Raw genomic sequence first — 25,832 nt, 5'->3', positions numbered from 1 at the left:
AAATGTCAATTTGGATGTTGGTGTTGGCCGGTGTTGGTATATTTTTGAGGTTTGAATCCCCTATAATTAAAATTGGTTTCATTGGTGTCAGATGCCAATTTTTGATTTTGTCCCCAAAGTGGTTATGCGTTCGGATGAGAGGTTTTGTTTGTGTACCCAAGGGTTTGAGGGAGGTTCTTAAAACCTCCTCCAGTGTTATTTTAGAAGTAGAGGGTATTTGTGGGTCCAGGGGCAAATCCCCAGATTCTTCTCGTATTCCTTTTTGTTTAACATTTTTTGTTTTTGTAGACATTGATACATTTAGTTGGGTTGATGGTGGTTTACGAATGCTTCTTGGTGGTTTAGATAAGTAATCCTTAATAGTTTTCCTCGCCAAGAATAGAGTCCTTTGTTTTACTGCTTTTATATTTTTTTGAATTTTTCTGGTAGCCTCGTTTAATATTTTTTCTACGTGTATTCTTGGTATTTGTTGAATTTCCATCCATAGTTCCTTTTCTCCCTCAGTCTCACGTTGGTTAAGTTGTATCTTTTTATATAGAATAAACATTAGTTGTACCACCAGTTCAATCCATTTTTTGAGTTTTTCTATTTGGTTCGGCATTTTTTTGTTTACACAAACTTCTTCAAGAGTTAGTTTTTCAAAGATAAAAATATTGTTTATTTGAGTTCAATGTTAATTTCTAATCTATATATATATATATATATATATATATATATATATATATATATATATATATATATATATATATATATATATATATATACACACACACCAAAATATAAGGATATATCTGTGTAAAGGATTATAACTGTTTTTTTTATATATATTATTTTTTTATTTTTTTAAAAAACTTTTTAATTCGTCTTCCTAAAAATCTCTATTTCTTTATTCAAAGGCTTCCGAATACGATTGTATTGATATTGAAAGAATGAGTAGAACCAATATATTATTAGTGATAAAGGATTATAACTGTAAATCAATCAATTATATTTAAATAAATCCCAATAAAAAGGTTAATGAATTCTTATTATAATGAAATCTGTTAATCAAATCACCGTAGAATAGTGTTATGTACAACCATAGAGAATGTCAGTAACTTAAATATTTTATTATGAACTTTATTCAATAGAGATATTTTTTACAGGGATTCATGAACCAATTGTTATGATCCAGATCAATAAAGTTATTAAAAAGAATATCAAAAATCAATAACGTCTAAATTTATCCTAAATCAACAACTGTATAAAGACATCAAACAAAATAAATTGAACATCCAGAAGAAATTACAATCATGTATTGAAAAGCAATGTAATTAATCTAAAGCAGATTTAATTCAATAAACACTTTTTCCATTCAATAAAAAACCATGAGTGATGCAAACAATCCTCACAGTAACCTCAAAAATGAGGGAGATAACAGAGTTATACGTATGTTCAAGAAATTAGATTGATCCTTAATATTTTACCAAGGATTTAACTTATTTCAATTATTTTTAATTTAATTTTTTTGAGAGAGATGTTTCCAATTAGCCTATTTTATCAAGGTTTTATTAGCGTTTTTAACAACGGTTCGGCGGTACCGTCCCGACGTTAAAACGTAACTAAAAAGCTAAATTGTAGAATCCGTCATCAGTGGTGTACCGCTGGATCAACGGGTGTTTCGGCCGTGAAAAACACCAGACACCCTCCTCAACGGTGGCCTCCCAGGTTGATCAAGTCCCGGGCCGGATTCTATAATCAATTAGCAGTTTTTCTTGAAAATTTCGGTTGGGAAACGTGGTAAAAATAGTCCTTTACGTATTGATTTTCGTAAGTTTTTTTGTTTTAGATTATTCAACGATCTTTTCGTAACAGAAGGTAGGTGTCTACTCACGTAAACCCTGAAATTGTTACTTATTTTGAAACAAAATGTATTTTCTAATGTCGGCACTCTTCTTTGTTGCAGCTGTGTGTCAACCAACGGTCAAGAAGCTTCTGGAACTTTCGACGGAATGACGGGGGCTAAAGAGAACAAGGAGGAGAGAGGGGGAGGAGAGAGATCGCGCATGCGCCCTAGCCCCCAGGTGGTGACGTAATATTGAGAAATAAAACAATTCATTTTAATTAATTCCTCCAACATTCATATATATAAACAATATAACAAATTCTTTTAATATATATGTCTGCCAAATATACATGTTTGACCATAAGTATATAAATATATAATAATAAAAAATTTTTTATATATATATAAAATAATTTTTTCTAAAAAATCTAAGTAAATAAATAAAAAAAATTCATAAAATAGAATAGAAAAAAGAATATAATGAAACCATATATACCTATATATAAAAAATATATAAAAATATAGAAATATACATATATATATAAAAATTTTTTTTAAAATACAGTAAACATCATGAATAAAATAAAATCTAATAAAATAAGCTATCAATAGAAATGGAAATAGTAATAATAATAATACAAAAATGTATAAATAAATCATCCATCTCTATATATAAATGCTTAAAATAATTTTTTTATATAAAAAAGTATTAATAATTTGTGGGTGTTATGGTGCAAAATGGATAGGTTTTGTTGTTTGTAGGTGGGTGCAGACAGTGTGCTTGTCCAAAGACACCAGAGATCCAAGCTAGGTGACCGAGGATCTGGCTGATAAGGGATGTGGTTTGACCCTTGTTTGAACCGCTCTCTTACGCCCATAATCCGGCCTACGGTCATCTTGGTTCATCCAAGGTAGTGCGCTCTCACTCGAGATCATACAGCTAGCCTGAATGACTGGACCCTGTCTTATAGGTGTTCATGTGCAATGGTTAACAAGTAACCTGATCTGTGATGTGCTGTGTAAGTGCAAAGTGGATGCCTGTTTAGTGGGACCAGCCCAAACTAAACCATGAGTGTATTGTCATGTGCTGTATAGAGAAAAAGAATACAAACTAATAATAATACATAATAACAAACAAAAAACAAAAAAAAAATAAATAAATAGTAATAATAATAAAAAAAATATATAATAATAAATAAAATAAATAATTGATTAGGATTTAAAACTAAAATTATATCAAGTTTCAAATAAAATAAGAAAAATTTATGGTATAGAGTGTTGCTCGGCTCAGGCACAGATGACATTCGGAGTTGTCTTTGCGAATTAAAAAAAGGTTTTATTTACCTTCATACAAAAATACCGCTTGACATACTCAGTGCCTAACGCTCCCCACAAGAACGGAACCCGAGCACTGCTGCCCAACGTTCCAGGAACACACACATCAACAACAGTTGCGTTCAACGACATAAAGGAAATGTCCGTTACTAAGTTATCAAGCTACAATGAAAAATGAATGAACTTCTTATAATAAACAAAACAAATTGAGTGGGGTACCTGTGAACTATAATACACATGAACAGTATAATAAATAAATAAACTAATAAATTCGGTGTCTCTCACACTCTCCCTCACTTTAGAAATGTCGTCTCGACATTCAAGTGTACCTGGTCATTAATGTATGGAGAATGGAATGGACAAACAGGTTACATTGCAACTTTCTCTATTTTACCAAGGCCGCCAGTAACCTTGTACATTTACACATTTCGTGGCCACTGTTCTGTCTGTGCAATTTGGTTCTCCAAGAGCAAAATATGTCAACGTCTGTGGTCTCCTTCGCTCTCTCTTTGGACGCGGACTTGGCTGTCTTGCCTCTATGGCCTCTTCAATGTTAGACCCACTGTCCACATCCTCTGGCTCGGCAATGCCGGCACCCTCCTCAACAGTCTCTGCACAATCACCCTGACCATCCCCTGCTCTGTGCAGGGATTTGTTGGCACTTTGTGGCACAAATTCTGTAGCCATGGGGTCCGGTATAGGTGAACTGCTAAGCTCTGGAAGAGGCCATTTGAAAACCACATCAGAGAAATCCTCCTCTGGAGCCTCCTCCTCACTTCCCGTTCGTTGTGTCTGTCCCACAAGCGTTCGCCTCCGTTTGTTGTCATATTTCTTCTTTGTATTTGTACGGGTTACAGTCATGTTCTCATCTGAACACAAAGGGAGGAAATCACAGGGCAACAACATATTTCGGTGCAAAACTCTTGTTCTGCCTTTTCCATTTTCTGCCTCCAGTTCGAATACAGGACTTTCCTCCCCCATTTGACGCTTAACCACGTAGATGTTATCTTCCCAATAGGAGCGGATTTTGCCTGGCCCTCCCTTTTCTGCCACATTTCTAACAAGTACACGGCTTCCGACTCGCAGTCCTGGACCGTGTATTCTCTTGTCGTACTGTATTTTCCCTCGGTCAGCAGACTTGGCTGCATTTTTGGAGGCAATGCTGTATGCCTCAGCCATCCTTTGTCCCCATCTGTCCACATAGTCCTGGTAGGAACCCGAACCTTGCTCTCTCTCAAGGCCAAACAGAAGATCAACTGGTAACCGTGGCGACCTCCCAAACAGCAAGAAGAAGGGAGAGTAACTGGTGGCATCATTAACAGTGCAATTGTATGCATGTACAACTTTGTGAAGGTGATTTTTCCAATCTGTTTTCTGTTCCTCCGTCAGCGTTCTTAACATAGAAAGAAGAGTCCTGTTAAATCTTTCTGTTTGTCCGTTCCCTTGTGGGTGATAGGGGGTGGTGTGTGACCCCTTAACACCAGACAGTTCTTTCAGGTGATGTATCAACCTGTTTTCAAACTCTCGTCCTAAATCATGATGTAATTTTTCTGGAAAACCAAATCTGAGACAAAAGTCATTAAACAGTTTATCTGCCACCGTTTTTGCTGATTTGTTTGTAGTTGCGTAGGCCTGAGCGAAGCGGGTGTAGTGGTCCATCACTACCAGAATGTACTCAAAACCCCCTTTGCATTGTTCCAAATGCAAAAAGTCAACTGACACTAGCTGAAATGGGTGAGTGGTCTCTATGCTCAACATAGGGGCACGTGCCTGTCTGTTGGGTTTTCTTTTTTTTAGACATTCACAAACATTGGTGACAAAATGTTCAACGTCCCTTTGCATCTTTGGCCAAAAGAAACGATCCCTAATCAGATTGAGTGTCCGTTCTGAGCCCAAGTGACCCATTTGTTTATGCAATTCATCTAGCACTAAAGAATGGTACACTGAAGGAAGGACTAGTTGCTTTTTGTGTTTGGTTGTTCTTAACATTGTTCCATCCTGGGTGATTTTTAGTTTGCTCCACTCTCTAGCCAATGCTTTAAACTCAGGACTCTCAGTTTGGAGTTTATGTGCAGCAGGTCTTTTGTTTTGCAGCCTATACTCATACATTTTGCCTATTACAGGGTCTCGCCGCTGTGCTGCACAGATTTCCTGTCTTGGTATTGGTTGAACTGACTCCAAAAGTCTCTCTGCTCCTGTTTGTTGCTGCAGGACATTAAAGGAGATTGCATTCAACATTGGTGCTGGTTCTGCTTGCTGCACTAAGATACCCTGCTGTGTGGCTACTACAGCGTCTTGACTAATTGTTTGTGTGCAGCTTCTCATATAGTCTTCAAAATCAAGGGGCATTCGAGATAACCCATCTGCATCTGCATTTGTTTTCCCAGGTCTGTATTTTATGGTAAAATTGAAGTCTGCCAACTCAGCAACCCAACGCTGACCCAACGCATTTAATTTTGCTGTTGTCAAAACATAAGTGAGTGGATTATTGTCGGTGTAAACCACAAAAGATGGCGCATGAAACAAATAATCCCTGAAGCGCTCACAGACAGACCATTTTAACGCTAAAAACTCAAGTTTACCTGCATGCATATGATAGTTTTTCTCTGGTGGGGTTAGAGTTCTCGATCCATAAGCTATAACTCGTAACTTGCCGTTTCTGCGTTGATAAAGAACTGCCCCTAACCCTGCTTGAGAAGCATCAGTATGCAGCACAAATGGTTCATTTAGATCTGGGTATCCTAGAATAGGAGGGTTTGTCAATTGGTCAACTAGGTAGCACAGAACTTGATGATGAGTTTCTGTCCATTTAACAGGGAATGATGAGGGCAGCTGTCCCCTGCTCAGTTTGTTTTTCCTCTGTTTTCTACTTTCCTGTTTTTTTGAGCCAGAGGAGGGAGTTTTTAGCGTCTGCTGGGGTTGCAATCAGTTCATACAAGGGCTTTGCGATGGATGAAAAGTCTTGAATATAAGATCTGTAATAAGACAGAAATCCCAGTATCTGTCTCACCTCTCCCACTGTGCTGGGTTGTTTTTCTTTGAGTGCCAGGACGGGGGCAATCTCTGCTGGATCCATGCTATGACCCTCTTTTGACACCATCCTACCCAAAAACCTGACCTTTGGCTTGAAAAGTTCACACTTCTTAGCAGTAAGTTTAACCCCATGTTTCTGGTATCTTTGTAAGACTGCTCTTACATGTGCAACATGGTCTTCAAATGATTTACTGTGAACCAAATTGTCATCAAGATAAGGTAGGCAAACATCATCACGCAAACCCCACAAACACTCCTCCATGCTTCTCTGAAATTCTGCTGGTGCTGAACTGAGTCCAAATGGGATTCTAGTCCATTGGTATAAACCCCATGGAGTAATAAATGCTGTGAGTGGCTGACTGTCCTCATCTAAAAATCCCTGGTGATAAGCCTTTCCCTGGTCCAATACTGTAAACCAGGAGCTACCTGTAAGGCTGTCCAGCATGTCTTGTATTCTGGGAATAGGATGCCTGTCAGGTACTGATTTGCGATTAAGTTCTCGATAATCTACACAAAGTCTGAGCTCGCCTGATTTCTTTCTCACACAGACTATCGGCGAAGAATAGGATGACTTTGATTTTGTAACCCAGCCTCTATTTAGCAAGTCCTGCAGGTAGGTTTTTACTTCCTGGTGAAGTGGTTTAGGCACACTAATGTAGGTCTTTTGAACTGGTGTCTGATCTTTGAGAGTAATGTGCATGCGAAGACTGGGAATACAACCAACATCATTTTCATCTTTGGCAAAAGCTTTACACTCCTCTCTGAGCATTGCTTTCACTGCAAGCTGCTGCTCACCAGTTAAATGATCTAACTGTACAGGAGGATCCCAAATATCACTCGGGTCACTGCTGGTAGGTGATGAAACTTTAACATCTACATCACTTGTCATGTTATTAGTTTGTCGGTTCTCTACTGGTTGCAAAGCAGCTGGATATATTGCTTTTACAGCCTCGATATGGCCCAGAATGAGACGTGATTTTAAAGTTACATTATAACCTGTGGTGTTGGTGACAGACACTGGGACCATGGCTGAGTTGCCTCTTTTCATTTTAAACAGTACTTCTTGCATATGAAGTCCTTTTGGGATGCTGGTATTCAGGGTAGGACAAAACAACATTACAGTGTCCTCGTCAGCCTGGATGTGAGTTCGACAGCGAATGGTTAGAGTTTCACCAGAGCCTAGGATAATTTTACTCCGTCCTGTTTTTACTTGAATCTCCTTTCTAGAGCTCTGGGGTGTCTGTATTAACTGGATAACAGTCTCTGCAGATCCAACATCAATGTCGAAAGCACTGCTCACTATGTTAGCAATATCGTTGTTTTTATTGCCCTGTTGCTTCAACTGCTCTTTGATGACTTCCTCTATCACATTGTACCCTATAATAGGGTCCTGAGCCACATTTGGGTCACTTGAGACGAGCACAGGCACTAGGAGGCTAGAGCTAGACTTTTTAACCCCAGTAAGTTTAAAATCTATGGGGATCCACCCTATAAATGGTATTTCTGTTTGATTAGCAGCAAGCCCATTTAATGGTTCTGATCCCAAGAGCTCATCTATCCCCCTTATAGTGGTGTGAGGTAAGTGATCCGCCCTCCAATTGTCATTTATCACTGTGGCCTGTGCACCCGTGTCCCACAGAGCGACAACTGGTAGATTGTCAAAAGTGCAACTCACCATTTTACGCCTACCAATTAGTTTTACTAGTTTCTTCCCCTGTTTATCTGAGGAAATGTCAACATTTTCTACAAGCAGAAAACAACTCTTTTCATTTTTTTCACCCAGATATTGTTCAGCTAGTCTCACAGCTTTACATGTGTGGTGATGTTTGTGCCAATGTTGTGTCTGACATGCTTTGGAACAATACATGGCAGCTGAGCAACCTGAACACCTCTGGAGTGAAGCGTCAACTGATTCTTCCCGGTAGCAGGAAAGGCAGCGGCGGGACTCCTCATGTGGTGACCGGGTCACTGCTGGTCCCATGACAGTGGCCCTCCGATGTTTTCCTGCTGCTGACGTGGAGCTCTGCATCCTCTGGAGATGTGACCTGGCTGACCACATTTGAAGCAATGGGTGCAGTCGTCTCCTTTCCCGTTGCTCTGGCAGGTTCTGCATCCCCTCCTCTTCTGGGTACCCCCAGCCTCCGATGTCCTCTTTGCAGCATGCCACTTACTGGTGTTCAGGAAGCGATGAACATCTGTTTTACCTCTGCAACCTCGCTTTCTCAGTTCGCTCACTAAGGTGTGCATTTCAGGTGGAGCAGGAGTTGTCGCCTCTTGTCATCCTTGGTCTGAGATCTGCTGCGTGGTTCATCTTCAGTGAGCAGCTCGTTAATCCTTGTTGTTTTTTGGGTTGTTTCTCTTTAATTTGTTTAGCCGCTCTGTCTCGAGATTTGCAGCTTCATTAAATTTCTCAATCAGGGTCTCATCAGTTACATCTGGGTCGCCAAGAAGTGTCTTGATCTGAAATTTGATATTATCGTTTTGCAGTCCTGTACCCACTGATCTTAAAAACTTCCTTTTCACCAGGTCCACGCTGTAGTCTTCCGCTTCTTCGTTCTTGGATGCATATAAAAGCCTGTCTTTAAGCTCTATGGCCCTGAATAAGAAGTCTTGAGCTGACTCTTTTGAGTCCTGGGAAAGATTCACCAGTTTTTGGTACAAGTCAGATGTGTCATCTTCTCTGTAATGTCCTTTTAATATTGTCTTTAGCTGTGGGAGCGTCAAATCAGTCTTTATTTCCAGCATATCACGCAGCTTGAGACCAGGGTTAATTGCTCTTATCACCGCTTCCATAACTTCTGGCTCACTGTGGCCTTTCCGGAGTCCATTTTCTATCTGGTGCAGCAGGCTGGTGTAGGACAGCCGATCACGCTGCCCGCTACCTCCTATTTGACCACAGATGCGAAACTCACGGCGAATGGTCACCTCCGGTACTTTGGCTGATGAGCTCAACCCAAGCCGCAGCGGCTTCCGGCCAGTCTGAGTTTCTCCGCTATGGCCTTGATCTCCCTTGCAGCTCTTCATATTTGCTACTTGTATCGAACGAGCGGAGAATTCCACGACGCTCCTCTTTAGCTTCCGGTCGGCCCAGAGCCCATAAAAGTTCGTTTACAAACTGCACAGCGTCATTTGGAGAGTAGCTGCTTTCAACTTCGTCCAGCTTATTCTCTACAACCCTCATCAGCTGGCGTCTGGTACTGTCTTTCGTGGGTTCTTCCTCTGTAGCAAAGCATTTCAGTTGATAACTGACCTCCAACAGCCGATCGCGGCTTAACTGACAAAGCGCGGCTGTGACTTCGTCTCGCAGAGATTCCAGTTCCATGGTGGAAACTCATAAAAATGTTCTCATACCCCTTGGATGAAAACTATTCTTAAATCTTTTAGATCTCAGGTTCGATGGTCGGAGAGAGTTTTACTTGAGCGGCGCACAACCCTACCGTTACCTGCCAACGGTTCTAAAAATCTCCGTTTTGTTTCGCCGAAAATCCTTTAAAACATCTCTCCTGGCTGGCTCGCCATTATATGTTGCTCGGCTCAGGCACAGATTACATTCGGAGTTGTCTTTGCGAATTAAAAAAAGGTTTTATTTACCTTCATACAAAAATACCGCTTGACATACTCAGTGCCTAACGCTCCCCACAAGAACGGAACCCGAGCACTGCTCCCCAACGTTCCAGGAACACACACATCAACAACAGTTGCGTTCAATGACATAAAGGAAATGTCCGTTACTAAGTTATCAAGCTACAATGAAAAATGAATGAACTTCTTATAATAAACAAAACAAATTGGGTGGGGTACCTGTGAACTATAATACACATGAACAGTATAATAAGTAAATAAACTAATAAATTCGGTGTCTCTCACAAGAGTCCACAATTATATTGTGGTAATAGGCCAAATTCAATTGGTTAGGTTTAGAATAAGAGTTATAGTGAGTTCCAACATTGATTGGTTGTGTTTTAAGGTCAAAGGTCATGATGAACTTCCAACATAAGTTAATTAGTTATATTTAGAGGATTGGGGTATGGTGAGATTCAAAAATTCAAGTTTCATTAAATTCGGAGTACATAATAAGAGTGGATTTTCAAGTCTAATTTAATTGGTTAAGTTAAAAATCCAGGTAATGAAGAGTTTCCAAATTCTTAACTGGTAACTTTAAAGGAACTGGATCATAATGGCGTTAAAAATCCAAATTAATTAGTTAATTATGTAGTTGAAGGGCATGGTGAGCTTTTCACTTTTCGATTAGTAAATTAGATTTAGAGTCAGCAATTCCTCAAATTGTCTGTTTGGTGGGATCAAACCAAAATAATCCATGAGTGTATTATCTTGTGTGGTATAGAGAAAAAGAATTAAAAAAAAAACAAAAAAAAAAAAACTAATAAGTAATAAATAGTGAATGATAGCAAATAAAAAACAAAAATAATTTTTGTGTCAGGATTTAGAGTTAAAAATTTTTTAATACCATTACCAATACCATTTTCATTGGCTGATGCCCATTCTACGTGGTCACGTGGGTGGCCATCTCACAAACACGAGCTTCCCGTTAGCTAAGTACAGCATAATAGCAGTACTGATACAACTTCTACACCTTGAAGCCTGTCTGCTACACAGTCTGATGTTAGCTAAACAGATCAATATGCAACGTGTACTGTATTTGACACACACTGAAGATTTTATTTTAGCAGAAAAGGCTTTGGACTAAACTGTTACTCGTGTTAGCCTCTCTAGCACCAAGTACAGCTAGTCAACCAACCATCACTGTGTTCAGGGAAGCGCTGATTAATAATCCAGAAATAAATATCAAGACTGGAAACTTGATATCGTAACAGACTGAATGTTTTGTTTTTAACGTAATCTTTGCTCGTCTTGCGGGGTGCAGGCGGTTGATACGGTAACAAGTGTGCTTAAACTACAAAGAGATACAGAGTAAAAAGGTACGAGTGGTTTTGAGTTGATCACCTGTTCGGGTTATTTTACCTTTATTTACCTTTGCTGTGGCGTATTACAGCCGCTGTAGTTTCTAAACGTTGGACTAATTACCCTGTTTGTTTGTGAGTATACGTCATTCATAACAAACATCAAATGTAGGTTTATGTAGGTTCTTTATATTTCTATGTTCTTTGATAATCATCTGTATAATATGTATTGACCGTCTTCTGTAAATGATCACGTGCTGAACTCGTGGACAGCTGACCACGTTGTGAACTAACGGACAACGGTAAGGAATCACACGCTGATCACGTGGACAGAGGGCAATTGCGTTCTGATTGGGTGGCTCGCCTGAGGGGGAGAACTGGCCATCCCCCCCCCTCACACGATGTCGATTGTAGAAAAATATAAGAGTTTTTTGTTCTTTGTTCTGGCAGAGTCTGCCGTGGGTTTTGAGCACGAACGCCCGGCTACGTGGATGCTAGCTCTACCAGGCTGCCGGCTCTCCAGTCACATGTCACCATAAGAGCGTTGAAACTTGAATGAATCGAGCACCTTGTGTTCAGTTGAAGTGTGTATTTTGCTCTACTGTATTTCTGTGGCGGGGTGAAAAGACACACTCGTTCTAGCAGAATCAGTGTTTGTTTTGAGCATCACGTGCAGTTGAAGTGTGCATTTTGTTTCTTTTCTGTATTTCTGTATGGAATTAAAACGGACACATTTTATTCTAGCAAAAAACAGTATTTGCCTCATTATTTACCACCGATCACCTCCGAATCTTGTCTAAAATTTCACAAAACAACGTGTCACATTTTCTACCAAGATATTTAAATCCTGTGAGACTGAGTTTGAATGGAAAGTCAGAATGTTGAAGACTACAGGCAGTAGTGTTTATGGGAAAGCATTCACTCTTTTCCAAATTCAATTTGTAGCCTGAAAAGGAGCTGAAATTATTTAAGATATGCAAGACAGTGGGGACAGAAGTAGTGGGATTAGATACATATAGCAACAGATCATCTGCATATAAGGACAATTTATATTCTGTCCCATTTGGAAAACTCCCTCTAAATGAGGGGGATGTACGCAATGCGATAGACAAAGGCTCAATTGCAATAATGAAGAGCAAAGGCGACAACAGACAGCCTTGACGTGTTCCACGCCCAAGAGAGAAATAATCCGAGTATATATCATTAGTATGGACACTGGCTTTAGGAGCTGTACAAAGGAGACGAATCCAAGAAACAAACCAAATACGGATTTCTTCAAAACCACAAACGAGTATTCCCACTCCACCCTGTCAAATGCTTTTTCAGCGTCCAGGGAAATGACCATTTCGGGCACATCAAAGGAGTGTTTAAATAGATAACATTAAAAAGGGTGCGTGTATTAAAAAATAATTGACGCCCCTTGATAAAGCCATTTTGCTCTTCAGATATAACCAAAGGGAGGGCCTTCTCCAAACAAGAAACAACCAACTTGGCTAGCACCTTTACATCTGCATTTAACAAGGACAATGGTCTGTAAGAACCACATAAAGTTGTGTCCATGTCCTTTTTGTGAAGTAAAACTACAGTAGCTTGTGTTAATGTTGGAGGTAAAGTCTTGCGTTCTAAAGATTCGTTAAACATAGCCAATAATAGTGGTGCCAATTTTCTTATGAACTTTTTATATAATTCGATGGGAAACCCATCAGGGCCAGGGGCTTTGTTTGACTGCAGCGATTTTATTGAATTTTTCACTTCCACAAGGCTGAGTGAAGAATCCATGCTCCTGGCAGTATCAATATCAATAGCAGGAATGGAAAGACTTTGAAAAAAATTCTTCCATTTTATTATTATCTGTGGGAAATTCTGATGAATATAAGTAAGAGTAAAATGATTTAAAGGTGTCATTAATTTTGGTGGGGTCGGTTGTAATTACTTGTTGAGTATTTTGAATACTAGGTATTATACGAGAGTTGACCTGACGCCGTAACTGATGTGCCAATAAATGCCCAGTCTTGTCGCCGTATTCATAATATGAACCTTTACTGTGTAAAAGTAAGCGTTCAGCTTCTTTAGTAGAAATTAACTCAATCTCTGATTGAACACCCATACACTCTTTAAATAATTCTGGTGAGGGACTTATGGCATATCTTTGATCAAGTTTAGCAATGGCTATAGCCAATTCAGTACGCCTTGAGTTATGTCTTTCATTAGACAGAGATGTGTAGTAAATTATTTCTCCTCTGAGATAGGACTTAGGTGTTTCCCATAACAGAGAATGAGAAGTGGAATCATTCTTATTAAACACCAGAAACTCATCAATTGCATTAGAAATAAAGTCACAAAATTCTTCATCTGCCAGTAAAAAGGAATTAAACCGCCACAACGGTCGACTACGTTTATAAGAAGTCAACTGAATATCTAATAATAATGGAGCATGGTCTGATATCATTATACTCAAATAATCAGAGGAAACTACACATGAGTTGAGAGCCTGGTCAATAACAAAATAATCAATTTTCTGGAATAAGAGTGGTGCAACCCTGGAAAAGAAAGACATTTTTTTACTGGTTGGGTTTCGGGATCTCCACGGGTCAATAAGACCACTCTGCTTCATGAAATCAGAGAACGTTTGAGCCATTAAAGATTTTGAAAATTACGAAGATTAGATCGGTCTAACTCTGGATCAATGACATAATTTAAGTCACCCCCTAAAATTAGCAAATGAGAATCCAGAAATGGGAGGCTACTCAATAATCTATTTGCAAACTCAGCATCATCAATGTTCGGAGCATATATGTTCACGAGAAGAACCTTTTTTTGCATCAATACTCCAGCAACTATCACATATCGGCCATATTTATCAGCTATAACGTCAGTGGGCGAGAATTGTACTGTTGTCTGAAGTATTGCTTTGCGTCCTCGGATGAAGTGAACTCATTTACAACTCCATTGTAAGTAATGCGCAGCTCCGCTGGGTAGAAAAGTCCGTACCTGATCCCTTCGATGCCACGAAGTAGCCGCTTTACCTCATTAAAGGCTACTCGAGCCCCGGGAACCTTTGCAGTGTGATCCGGAAAAATCGATATGGTCCCGGCTCCGACTTTAATCCGCTGGCGCTCCCTCGCACGACGTAAAATGTCCAGACAGTCACTGTAGTAATGAAGCCTGCACACAATTACTCGAGGTCGTTCGCCTGGTTTCGGTTTGGGTTGGATAGAGCGATGAGACCGATCCACCAGCGGATCCTTTTCCAGCCCGACCCACCAGCGGTTCCTTTTCCAGTCCGATCCACCAGCGGTTCCTTTTCCAGCCCGAGCGCTTCCTTCAGTAGCGCAGCCACAGCGGTAGGTGAGCAGGAGTCAGCGCCCTTCTCCACGCCGATGAACCTGATATTGTTGCGGCGCGATCTTGACTCTAAGTTCTCACACTTTTCTTCCAACATCGTGACTTTAGCCGTAAGCTGCTCCAGAGTAGTTTTCATACCGGCAATGTAATCAGTGCAACCCGTGAGCGCCTCCTCCACGTCTCCCACCGTAGCCGTTAGCTTAACCACCTTAGCATCAGTAGCAGCAGCATAGTCACTTGCTAGCTGCGTCTTCACGGCTTGTACCTCAGCTTTAATGGATGACAACGCATCTCCAAGAACCTCTTCAAGTTCCTTCTTAATAATGCCAGCAATATCTTCTTTCAAAGAAGACAGCAGTTCCAGCTTTAGGTTATCGACGTCCGGGTTCATTTGAGTCGGAGCGGTAACGGCACATGGCTCTAGCGGCAAAGAAGCCGAGGCCTGTGAGTATGACTTTAGCTGTGTCTGAATAGTACGGGATTTTCCCCTTCCTGACATTGCCACGTGGTGCAAAAGTATATATACAGGGCCAGAGTGCAAAAGAGTAGATAACAAAGACTTAGTTTACAATGACGGTTAAACGGTTAAAAAGAAGGAAAAAAAAGACAAAAGAGGTAGGAATAAGAATGGGAGACATTCAACTCTGTATCCTGATCTGACACACCTGGAAGAATATTATTAGGATGAAGATCTAGCCCCGGTCCCCCAAATTCGAGCTGCAAATTGGTCAAGCGACAACATAAGACGACCACATGTTGAGTTAGAAATTTATTGGAAAAATACAAATGTACAGAAAGTGTTGGGACCGGGGTAGAGGCTACTCTAATTAATGTGAATGCTAATAAATTTAAAGGACCTTTGGTTCCCTTATCAGGACTTGGGGGGAAATGTGATATTTGAAAAAGCGGTGAAATTACCATTGGAAATTGGACAAATACCCATCGCAGGAGAGGAAAAGTGGGTGAATGTGCCAGCGTCAAAATGTTCTCTAACAGAAAACTAATCAGTATTCTTTTGTTAGTGTTATAGCAGTGCTAATTGTCATTTCAGCTCCATGCTTCCGTGGCACCCACTGTTCGGACAACGAAGCCAGCATCATGGATGACGTCGGCAACCATGGGAAAATAGTTAATAAACTCATTATTGTCGATTAATGGTTCATTAGATGATGAACCATTAATCCAGTGAATTGAGTAATAAACTAGGGGTGCTCACACTTTTTCCTAAAATGACCAACCCAAAGCGATCTACTTAAAAAATGCAAAACCATTTGACGGACATGAGCACAACACATTTATTTAGAAATATATTGAGAATTCTTTATATGTTTTACTCCGGGTCGACCCGGGTCCATTTAATAATGGCGTATTAAGTTTTGTTGTGCTGCTTTTGACCAAACAAGGCCTGAGTTAATTCCCGCTCTCCGGGTAAACTCAACCCACGCTCGCCACAGTTGTTCTGGTCTTCTCAAACTTTGCCAGTTTTCTAGCTGTTCTGCTGAGGTAGTGACATCAATTTGTGACATCACGCAAATTGACATCATAAAGCTTTGATGTTTGGAGCTTTGTGTATGACAAAGCTGAACTCTTGAATTCTAAGTCACATCCATTTCAGAAGAGAGATAGATAGAAGTAGCAGGATTACCTCCTAACAAGAGACTGAAAACAAGTTTCCAAGATAAACAGGATCCCAACAAAAGAATTACCTTACATTCAGAAATTTGGGATACAAATAAGTCTGAACTCAAAGAAAAACATGGAACAGCGTTTGGATTTGTTAAGAAAAAGCGAATCAACAAAAAGTCCGAGAATTAACGCCTCATCTTCTGATTCTGGGACCTACAGAGATAAAGCAGTTCCACGACGTCATGAAACAAATCAACATGATGTCCACTGTCTTGGACCAAATAAACAGCGCCTTGAGGTAGGGAAACGCCGCCTTGGAAGAGAAAAAGAGTGCCCTGGAGCAGAATAACACCACCCTGAAGCAGAAAAACACCGCCTTGGAGCAGAAAACACCGCCTTGGAAGAGGAAAAGAGCACCTTGGAGCAGGAAAACATCAACCTGGAGCAGAAAAACAACACCCTGGAGCAGGAAAACACCGCCTTGGAGCAGAAAAACACCACCCTGGAGAAGGAAAACACCGCATTGGAGCAGAAAAACACTGCCTTGGAGCAGAAAAACACCACCTGGAGCAGAAAAACACCACCTGGAGCAGGATAACACATCCTTAGAGCAGAAAAACACTGCTTTGGAAGACGAAAAGAGTGCCTTGGAGCAGGAAAACACCACACTGGAGCAGGAAAACACCGCATTGGAACAGAAAAACACCACCCTGGAGCAGGAAAACACCACACTGGAGCAGAAAAACACCGCCTTCGAGCAGAAAAACACCGCATTGGAGCAGAAATACACCACCTTGGAGCAGAGAAACACCACCCTGGAGCAGGAAAATACAGCCTTGGAAAAGGAAAAGAGCGCCCTGGAGCAAAAAAACACCACCTTGGAAAAGGAAAAGAGCGCCTTAGAGCAGAAAAACAATGCTTTGGAAGACGAAAAGAGTGTCTTGGAGCAGAAAAACACCACCCTGAAAGCAGAGAAACACCAACCTGGAGCAGGAAAACACCGCCTTGGATCAGAAAAACACCACCCTGGAGCAGAAAATCACAGCCTTAGAGCAGAAAAACACCACCCTGGAGCAGGAAAACACTGCCCTGGGGCAGAAAAACACCGCCTTGGAAAAGGAAAAGAGCGCCTTAGAGCAGGAAAACACCACCCTGGAGCAAAAGAACTCTGCATTGGAGCAGAAAAACACTGTCTGGGAAGAGGAAAACACCAGCCTGGAGAAGGAAAACACCGCCTTGGAAAAGGAAAACACCACCCTGGAGCAGAAAAACACCGCCTTGGAAAAGGAAAACACCACCCTGGATAAAAAAAACACTGCCTTGGATCAGAAAAACACCACCCTGGAGCAAAAAAACACCGCCTTGGAGCAGAGAAACAATGCTTTGGAAGACGAAAAGAGTGTCCTGGAGCAGAAAAACACCACCCTGGAGCAAAAAAACACCGCCTTGGAGCAGAGAAACACCACCCTGGATCAGAAAAGCACCACCCTGGAGCAGAAAAACACCGACTTGGAAAAGGAAAAGAGTGCCCTGGAGCAAAAAAACACCGCCTTGGAAAAGGAAAAGAGTGCCTTAGAGCAGAAAAACACCACCCTGGAGAAGAAAAACAATGCTTTGGAAGACGAAAAGAGTGTCCTGGAGCAGAAAAACACCTCCCTGAAAGCAGAGAAACACCAACCTGGAGCAGAAAAACACCACCCTGGAGCAGAAAAACACCACCCTGGAGCAGAAAAACACCACCCTGAAAGCAGAGAAACACCACCCTGGAGCAGGAAAACACTGCCCTGGGGCAGAAAAACACCGCCTTGGAAAAGGAAAACACCGCATTGGAGCAGAAAAACACCACCCTGGAGAAGGAAAACACCGCATTGGAGCAGAAAAACACTGCCTTGGAACAGAGAAACACCACCCTGAAGCAGAGAAACACTGTCCTGGGGCAGAAAACACCCTGAATCTGAGAAAGACCACCCTGGAGCAGGAAAACACATCCTTGGAGCAGAAAAACACTGTCTGGGAAGAGGAAAACACCAACCTGGAGAAGGAAAACACCGCATTGGAGCAGAAAAACACCACCCTGGAGAAGGAAAACACCGCATTGGAGCAGAAAAACACCACCTGGAGCAGACAAACACCACCCTGGAGCAGGAAAACACCGCCTTGGAGCAGAAAAACACCACCCTGGATCAAAAAAACACTGCCTTGGATCAGAAAAACACCACCCTGGAGCAAAAATACACCACCCTGGAGCAGAAAAATACCGCCCTGGAGCAGGAAAACAATGCTTTGGAAGACGAAAAGAGTGTCCTGGAGCAGAAAAACACCGCCTTGGAGCAGAAAAACACCAACCTGGAGCAGAAAAACACCACCCTGAAAGCAGAGAAACACCAACCTGGAGCAGCAAAACACCGCCTTGGAGCAGAAAAACACCACCCTGGAGCTGGAAAAAACCGCATTGGAGCAGAAAAACACCACCCTGGAGCAGGAAAACACCGCCTTGGATCAGAAATACACTGCTTTGGAAGACGAAAAGAGTGTCCTGGAGCAGAAAAACACCGCCTTGGAGCAGAAAAACACCAACCTGGAGCAGAAAAACACCACCCTGAAAGCAGAGAAACACCAACCTGGAGCAGCAAAACACCGCCTTGGAGCAGAAAAACACCACCCTGGAGCTGGAAAAAACCGCATTGGAGCAGAAAAACACCACCCTGGAGCAGGAAAACACCGCCTTAGAGCAGAAAAACACCACCCTGGAGCAGAAAAATACCGCACTGGAGCAGAGAATCACCACCCTGGAGCAGGAAAACACCGCATTGGAGCAGAAAAACACCGCACTGGAGCAGAGAATCACCACCTGGAGCAGGAAAACACCGCCTTGGAAAAGGAAAACACCACCCTGGAGCAGGAAAACACCGCCTTGGAAAAGGAAAACACCACCCTGGAGAAGGAAAACACCGCCTTGGAAAAGGAAAACACCACCCTGGAGAAGGAAAACACCGCATTGGAGCAGAAAAACACCAACCTGGAGAAGGAAAACACCGCCTTAGAGCCCAAAAACACCACCCTGGAGCAAAAAAACTCCGCATTGGAGCAGAAAAACACTGCCTTGGAACAGAGAAACACTGTCCTGGGGCAGAAAAACATCGCCTTGGAGCAGGAAAACACTGTCTGGGAAGAGGAAAACACCACCCTGGAGCAGAAAAACACCGCCTTGGAAAAGGAAAAGAGCGCCCTGGAGCAAAAAAACACCGCCTTGGAAAAGGAAAAGAGCGCCTTAGAGCAGAAAAACACCGCCTTGGAAAAGGAAAACACCACCCTGGAGCAGAAAAAAAATGCTTTGGAAGACGAAAAGAGTGTCCTGGAGCAGAAAAACACCACCCTGAAAGCAGAAAAACACCACCCTGGAGCTGGAAAACACCGCATTGGCGCAGAAAAACACCACCCTGGAGCAGAGAATCACCACCCTGGAGCAGGAAAACACCACCTTGGAAAAGGAAAACACCACCCTGGAGAAGGAAAACACCGCATTGGAGCAGAAAAACACCACCCTGGAGCAGAATAGCACCACCTTCGAGCAGAAAAACACCACCCTGGAGCTGGAAAACACCACATTGGAGCAGAAAAAACCCTGGGGCACAAAAACTCCGCCTTGGAAAAGGAAAAGAGCGCCCTGGAGCAAAAAAACACCGCCTTGGATCAGAAAAGCACCACCCTGGAGCAGAAAAACACCGCCTTGGAGCAAAAAAACACCACCCTGGAGCAGAAAAACTTCGCATTGGAGCAGAAAAACACCGCCTTGGAAGAGGAAAAGAATGACCTGGAGCAAAAAAACACCACCTTGGAGCAGAAAAACACCACCCTGGAGCAGGAAAACACCGCCTTGGAGCAGAGAAACACCACCCTGAAGCAGAGAAACACTGCCCTGGGGCAGAAAAACACCGCCTTGAAAAAGGAAAACACCATCCTGGAGAAGGAAAACACCGCCTTGGAGCAAAAAAACACTGCCTTGGATCAGAAAAACACCACCCTGGGGCACAAAAACTCCACCTTGGAAAAGGAAAAGAGCGCCCTGGAGCAAAAAAACACCGCCTTGGAGAAGAAAAACACCACCCTGGAGCAGAAAAACACCGCCTTGGAGCAAAAAAACACCGACTTGGAGCAGAAAAACACAGCCTTGGAGCAGAAAAACACCGCCTTGGAGCAAAAAAACACCACCCTGGAGCAGAAAAACACCGCCTTGGAGCAGAAAAACACCGCCTTGGAGCAGAAAAACACCGCCTTGGAGCAAAAAAACACCGTCTTGGAGCAGAAAAACACCGCCTTGGAGCAGAAAAACACCGCCTTGGAGCAAAAAAACACCACCCTGGAGAAGAAAAACACCGCCTTGGATCAGAAAAGCACCACCCTGGAGCAGAAAAACACCGCCTTGGAGCAAAAAAACACCACCCTGGAGCTTAAAACTTCCCTTCTGCAAGAGGACCCGACAAGGTGACTATAATTCCGTTAGCTTTGCTGGATCTTCAGCAATACTGTAGAACAGAAAACCATTCACCGATGGCGAGTATAGAAAACAACCAAGAACTGATCGAGACAGAAAGAAAACAGAAAGTAAAAGTTGAAACATGTTGGGATCATGAGGTCCCTCATGATTCGCATAAAGAGAAGTATAACATTGACATTTCTGCTCATTTGCTCCTTTATGCTGCTGCTGCTGCTGCTGCTGCTGATGATGATGATAAAATTTAAAGAGGAAAATAAATATATTGCAGATGTCATTTGAAGTAATCATCGTGTTTTGACTTGATTTGTTGCTTTAGACATACAACATCTCATGTAAATGTTGATTTTTCTTCTTTCTTTTCCCGATTGAATCTCTGTGCTCATATAAACAACAGAATATTAAACTCACTCTAGATTTAAAAAACATCTACATTAATAAAATTTTCTAAAAAGAAATTTAATTAAATGTATGAGGTTGAAAAGGCCAGAATTTGTGAGATATTTCAGAAAAAGGGATTAATCTAAAAAAATTGGACATTTTTATTTCAGCTCACAACAGTTATCTGGATGGTTTTATTTATTCGTCCCTCTGGAGTCCAGAGGGCCACATAAAAGGGCTGAAAGGACTAATAGTATTAATCGTGATTAATCGCTTATTGAAACAATCAACTAAATTAGTAATCGATTAATCATTAACTGGAGAATACAGACTCAAAAAGCCATTTGGGGGAAAAAAGACAACATATTCAGAGCATGTGAGTTTTGGATAAGTTTTAATTTCACGTGGTTTGAATTCTGGAAAAATAAAAACTTTTTGAATTATAAACCACTTAATACAAAAATGGTCAGTAGATTAGCTGAGCAATGTGCTGATCCCAGTTCAGTCAGAAAAGAGCTTTTCACAAGTTCATGTCAAGTGTTCACTAAAGGAATGCCAATGTTGGGTTTTTAGTAATTAAATTTGAATAATATTTTAAAAAGGAACTGAATTATTCCTTTATTTGCATCTTTTAATGTATTTCTAACATTGCATGAAAAATCTGCAGAATGTGGCCATTTTTAACCAATCAATCATCAGAATAATTGATTAATCCATAGCTAAAATAGTAGTTGCAGCCCTGGTTTGATTATTCATTATATTAAATAGTTTAACTATTTTATTGTGCTTCCTCTGTAAATGTCTTTATTTACAAAAACGTAGCTTATTTAGTCTGTTTGACATGTTTAGTTCACCTTAAATGGTGGAAACCAGCAGCGATGAAACTCTGAGTTTAGTTTTTCAGGACAACAGATTCCACAGTGACGACGTGAACCTGCATCGCTGCTGTTTACGGTGGGAACATAAAATAACGACATACGAGTTTCTTTAACAAGCAGGTCGGCAGTGAAGGCGGCCATGCTTCGGCGCTCCTGTATGAAGCAGTTCAGACAGACGCTGCTCCGCTGCTGCAGCTGCTCTGGGGGAACCATGTCGGCTCCTTGGCCTGGTCCACGGCTGTTGCCACGGTAACGGACGCTAATGCGCCGAGTCTTGGGCATGTCGCCATGGTGCTGCTGTGGAGGGCGGTTGAAACGTGCTGAAAACAACAGCAGAGAGAGAAACACAGATGCATTTCAGAGGAATATGCTAAACAGTTTTGTCTTTATCCATTTAATTTATTATTTTTTTTGTTTGTTCTCTAATTGGTTATTTTGTCAATCAAAACCGCTCTCTGATAGTCTGTAGTGTTTGCTTTTCATGTGCTAGCTGACAAGTAATAATACTATTAACTATTGCCACACGTTGTTGTTTTGAAAAGTTTCAGGATAATTTTCTGAGGTTTGGGGATTTATTTCTATTTAGGAACAATGTTTGATTCCCGAAACAACAGAATCTCCACCCTGAAATATTAAAATTTTCACAAGCCTGTGATGAAAACGGAGGATTCATGGGTAACTCAGTAAATACTCCGTCTTTCACGACATGTAATCAAAACCATCAGATTGCTAAATGAGCACCTACTCAGTTTTATTATTAAACATTTTATTTATGTTTACTGTTAGCAGCAGGATGGCAAATTATCTTCTCTATTAAAGCTGCAAATATTTGATGAAAACCTGGTGATTTCTTTAATAACTAAACTGTAGATAACATTAGTAAGTCAGGACTCCTAAAGCATGCTGCCTCAATTTACGGAGGAATATTAGTGCCATAAAAAAGTTATGACTTTAATATCAGAATTATTTAAATTGTTTATATTACTAGATACAGCAAATCTAGTCTTAAAGATCAAATCAACAAACAAATTTGAGAAATTCTGAGCTTTATCTCTAAACGTGGAAAACATGAAGGTTTACAAATCCTACCACAAGGAAGAGACAGTTATAAGATTATTTTCACATACTGGCAACATGGTTGACACCCAAGAATGTTTGATTATTCATTTGGATGTTGACATAGATTGGGACAGAACTAGGATTCTGAGATTAAAGTCAAAATTCTGAGATTCACCTACTTTGATGCAAACTTGTTTAACTTAAATAATGTAATAATAAATGACAAATAAAGTAAATTTTACCTGGATTTTTTTTTTTTGTAAATTTCTTTCTTTGCCTCCAAAACTTTGGATCCTCCCTCAGCTTCTTTGTACTCCTTTTAAAGGGCATGGCCCCCCATGCTGGGAATCACTGACATGAAGACAAAGTGAGTACGTCAACAAAATCCAAAAATAAAACATGCGGTTCTAATGACATTTACAACTGATACATTATTTCAGAAAGCCTCTTGGTGACTATGACTCTGATTTCTGATCTAAACAAACAGAAAATGGAAACAAAATAGAAACATTTTCCTGGTTTTTCATGAAAAACAAAGTTTGGTCTGATGGTAAAAATGTGTGTCATTTAGTAGCTAACAGCAGAGGGCGTCGTGCTACAGAGAGAAAATATCCTTCTGTTTCTGCAGCACAAAAAACATATTTACATCAAAAAAGGCACCAAAAAACATTTACTGCATTCTTTTATCTTAATATAACTTGGTGTGGTTAACTTTTAAAATGGGTCCCGGGGGCGCAGTGCCATTGCAGGGGGGAAGCAGCATGGATGAAAAAAACAAAACAGTTACACAAAAGTGTTTCACTGTAAAGATGGTTTGCAGTGAGTTTTGTTGCAACCTGAAGTGTGAAATAAACTTCAGTGGAGTGTGAAAACAAAATATGTGTATAGATTTATGTCTGGTTGAACGATGTGTGAGACCAGTGGATTTTGTTTTTCGTTTTTGTGGGGGGATTTTATTGGGGAGCCCAGAAAATCTTTGGGAACCACTGGGCTAAGCAATGGAGCAGATTACAAACCAATCAGGAGCTCAGTTTTCAACAATAAAGATTTAAAAATCACAAAAAGTGAATTTAAAGGGGACCGACTATGCAAAATTAATATTTTACAGTATTTTGTACTCAGGTTTATTTCACATTTCTAAACTTTTGTTGTTTTTAAATGAATTTAACCCAGGTTTGCTTTATTTCTCCCTCTCAGATGGTTTCTTAATGTTTAATAATCAGATTTATTTATTTCTGTTGACAGATGCTGTGAACGGATAGAAGATGAAAATCCTCAAGAAGGACAAGCAGCAGGTTTGTTCTTCCACTTTACTGAATTTAACCTCCAGAATGATTCGAATGATCAGGTAAATCTCACACATATTCTGTTTAATCCAGTTTAACACCCAGTTAAACCTGGATTACTGCTGTGTGAGTTTTGCTAACTAATTCCCAAAGAGGATTATGGGAAATCATATGAGGGATGTTTTCAGCTTGGCGTTGTTTGGATCCATCAGCTTCACTGTTTTTTAAAAAAAATATTTTGATATTTTGCTCTACTTTTTTTTGTCAAACGTTTGTGCTACATTTGTGCTGGTTTGTGCAGCAAAATTTTCATTTGTGGTGCTTTGGCTTTGAAGATATTAAAGTTAAAAGGTCAAAAGGTCAACCATTCCCCCACTTCCATAAAATCAAACAAAATAGGTGTCTGGCGTTGTCTGGTTTCCTCCAAACTCGATACACTTTAGAACAGAACCGTCCTGCCAACAACCATCCGTGGCGACAAAATCTCTTTAGAGAAACTTTGATAATATGAGTTGCATTTAAATTTCCCACTGAGATTAATAAGTTATGTCTGAATTTAATTTACAGCTACACACCTCAACAGCTCTGAGAGCTTTAGTATCTGAGCCGCTTAATGGATCAAATACATTATGGATACACAGAGTCTGAATATGATACTCGTAATTTAATATCCAACTAAAAACATTTTGCACACACTAACATGTTCTCCAACTGCCAGTAACAATCTCTGTCATAAAAGGTGTAGATTTTTACACAAAAGTCACCTAAAGTTTTAAATACTCTGTTTTTGATGTTATTTCAAATATTTGTTTTTAATAAATTTAGGAATTTAGATTATTTTTACACTGGGAAGCAACATAGTAACTGAGCAAAGTTCAGTTACTATGAACTTTGCTTATAAATTGTGTATATTATACACAATTTATAAGGTGTATAATATACACCTTATAAATTTTGTATAAAGAGTCATTATTACAGTTGAGACCATAGGTTTGCATACACTCAATAAAAAAACATACACATTTATATTTCTCACAGTCTTAAGTTAAATCGGCCTGTCTTTCTCTTGTTTTCTTTTAGTTAAAATTAATAAAATTATTTATATTTACTAAATGCATCAATACTGAGAGAAAGAATTGTTTATTTATCTCTTCAAAATTATTTGGTAGTATTGCCTCTGAACTGCATGACTAACAGACATAAAACAGGTTTGATTTAACTTCAGACTGTGAGAAACAAATTATGTTTTTTTTATTAATAAATAGCAAATATATGTACTTGAGATAGTGCCTTGAAATCAAATTAATATTTCTACTCTTTCGAATATCTTCAGCTAAACTTCTCGTCTAGAAAAAGATAACGTCAAAGTGGGTTAAGTTCGATTGATTTTCTAAAATTAATTAATAAGCATTAATTTCTGTGCGATTTCACTGCAACACCTTATATATCGACTGTTTTAGCTTAGCAAGCTGTTCAGCAGCAGATTCACCCAAGGTTCACATCGAGAGAAATATACACCGAATCAGCAGTAGATTTACAAATAAACTTAAAATAATATAAAATAAGTGACTAACACATTAATCTTCATAGTTAAAAAAGCACGTTAACTGAGCACTGATAGCTAACATATGGAGACCTTTAGGGGAC

The 25,832-nt window shown here is 40.3% G+C and overlaps 1 long non-coding RNA gene across 2 annotated transcripts in view; it reads left to right on the top strand.

Annotated features, from left to right (window-relative positions):
- Positions 1 to 16,512, top strand: part of LOC122833854 — a 39,146-nt gene extending 22,634 nt beyond the window's left edge. For both annotated transcript variants that reach the window (XR_006371067.1, XR_006371069.1), the window contains exon 5: positions 15,512 to 16,512. This is a non-coding gene — a long non-coding RNA (uncharacterized LOC122833854). The remainder of the gene's footprint in view (positions 1 to 15,511) is intronic.
- The last annotated feature ends 9,320 nt before the right edge of the window (positions 16,513 to 25,832 follow it).

The sequence above is a fragment of the Gambusia affinis genome, linkage group LG07 (genome assembly GCF_019740435.1).
Source record: "Gambusia affinis linkage group LG07, SWU_Gaff_1.0, whole genome shotgun sequence".
NCBI classification, from domain to species: Eukaryota; Metazoa; Chordata; class Actinopteri; order Cyprinodontiformes; family Poeciliidae; genus Gambusia; species Gambusia affinis.
Note: the sequence above shows the minus strand (reverse complement) of the source record. Positions and strands in the feature narration are given on the sequence as shown.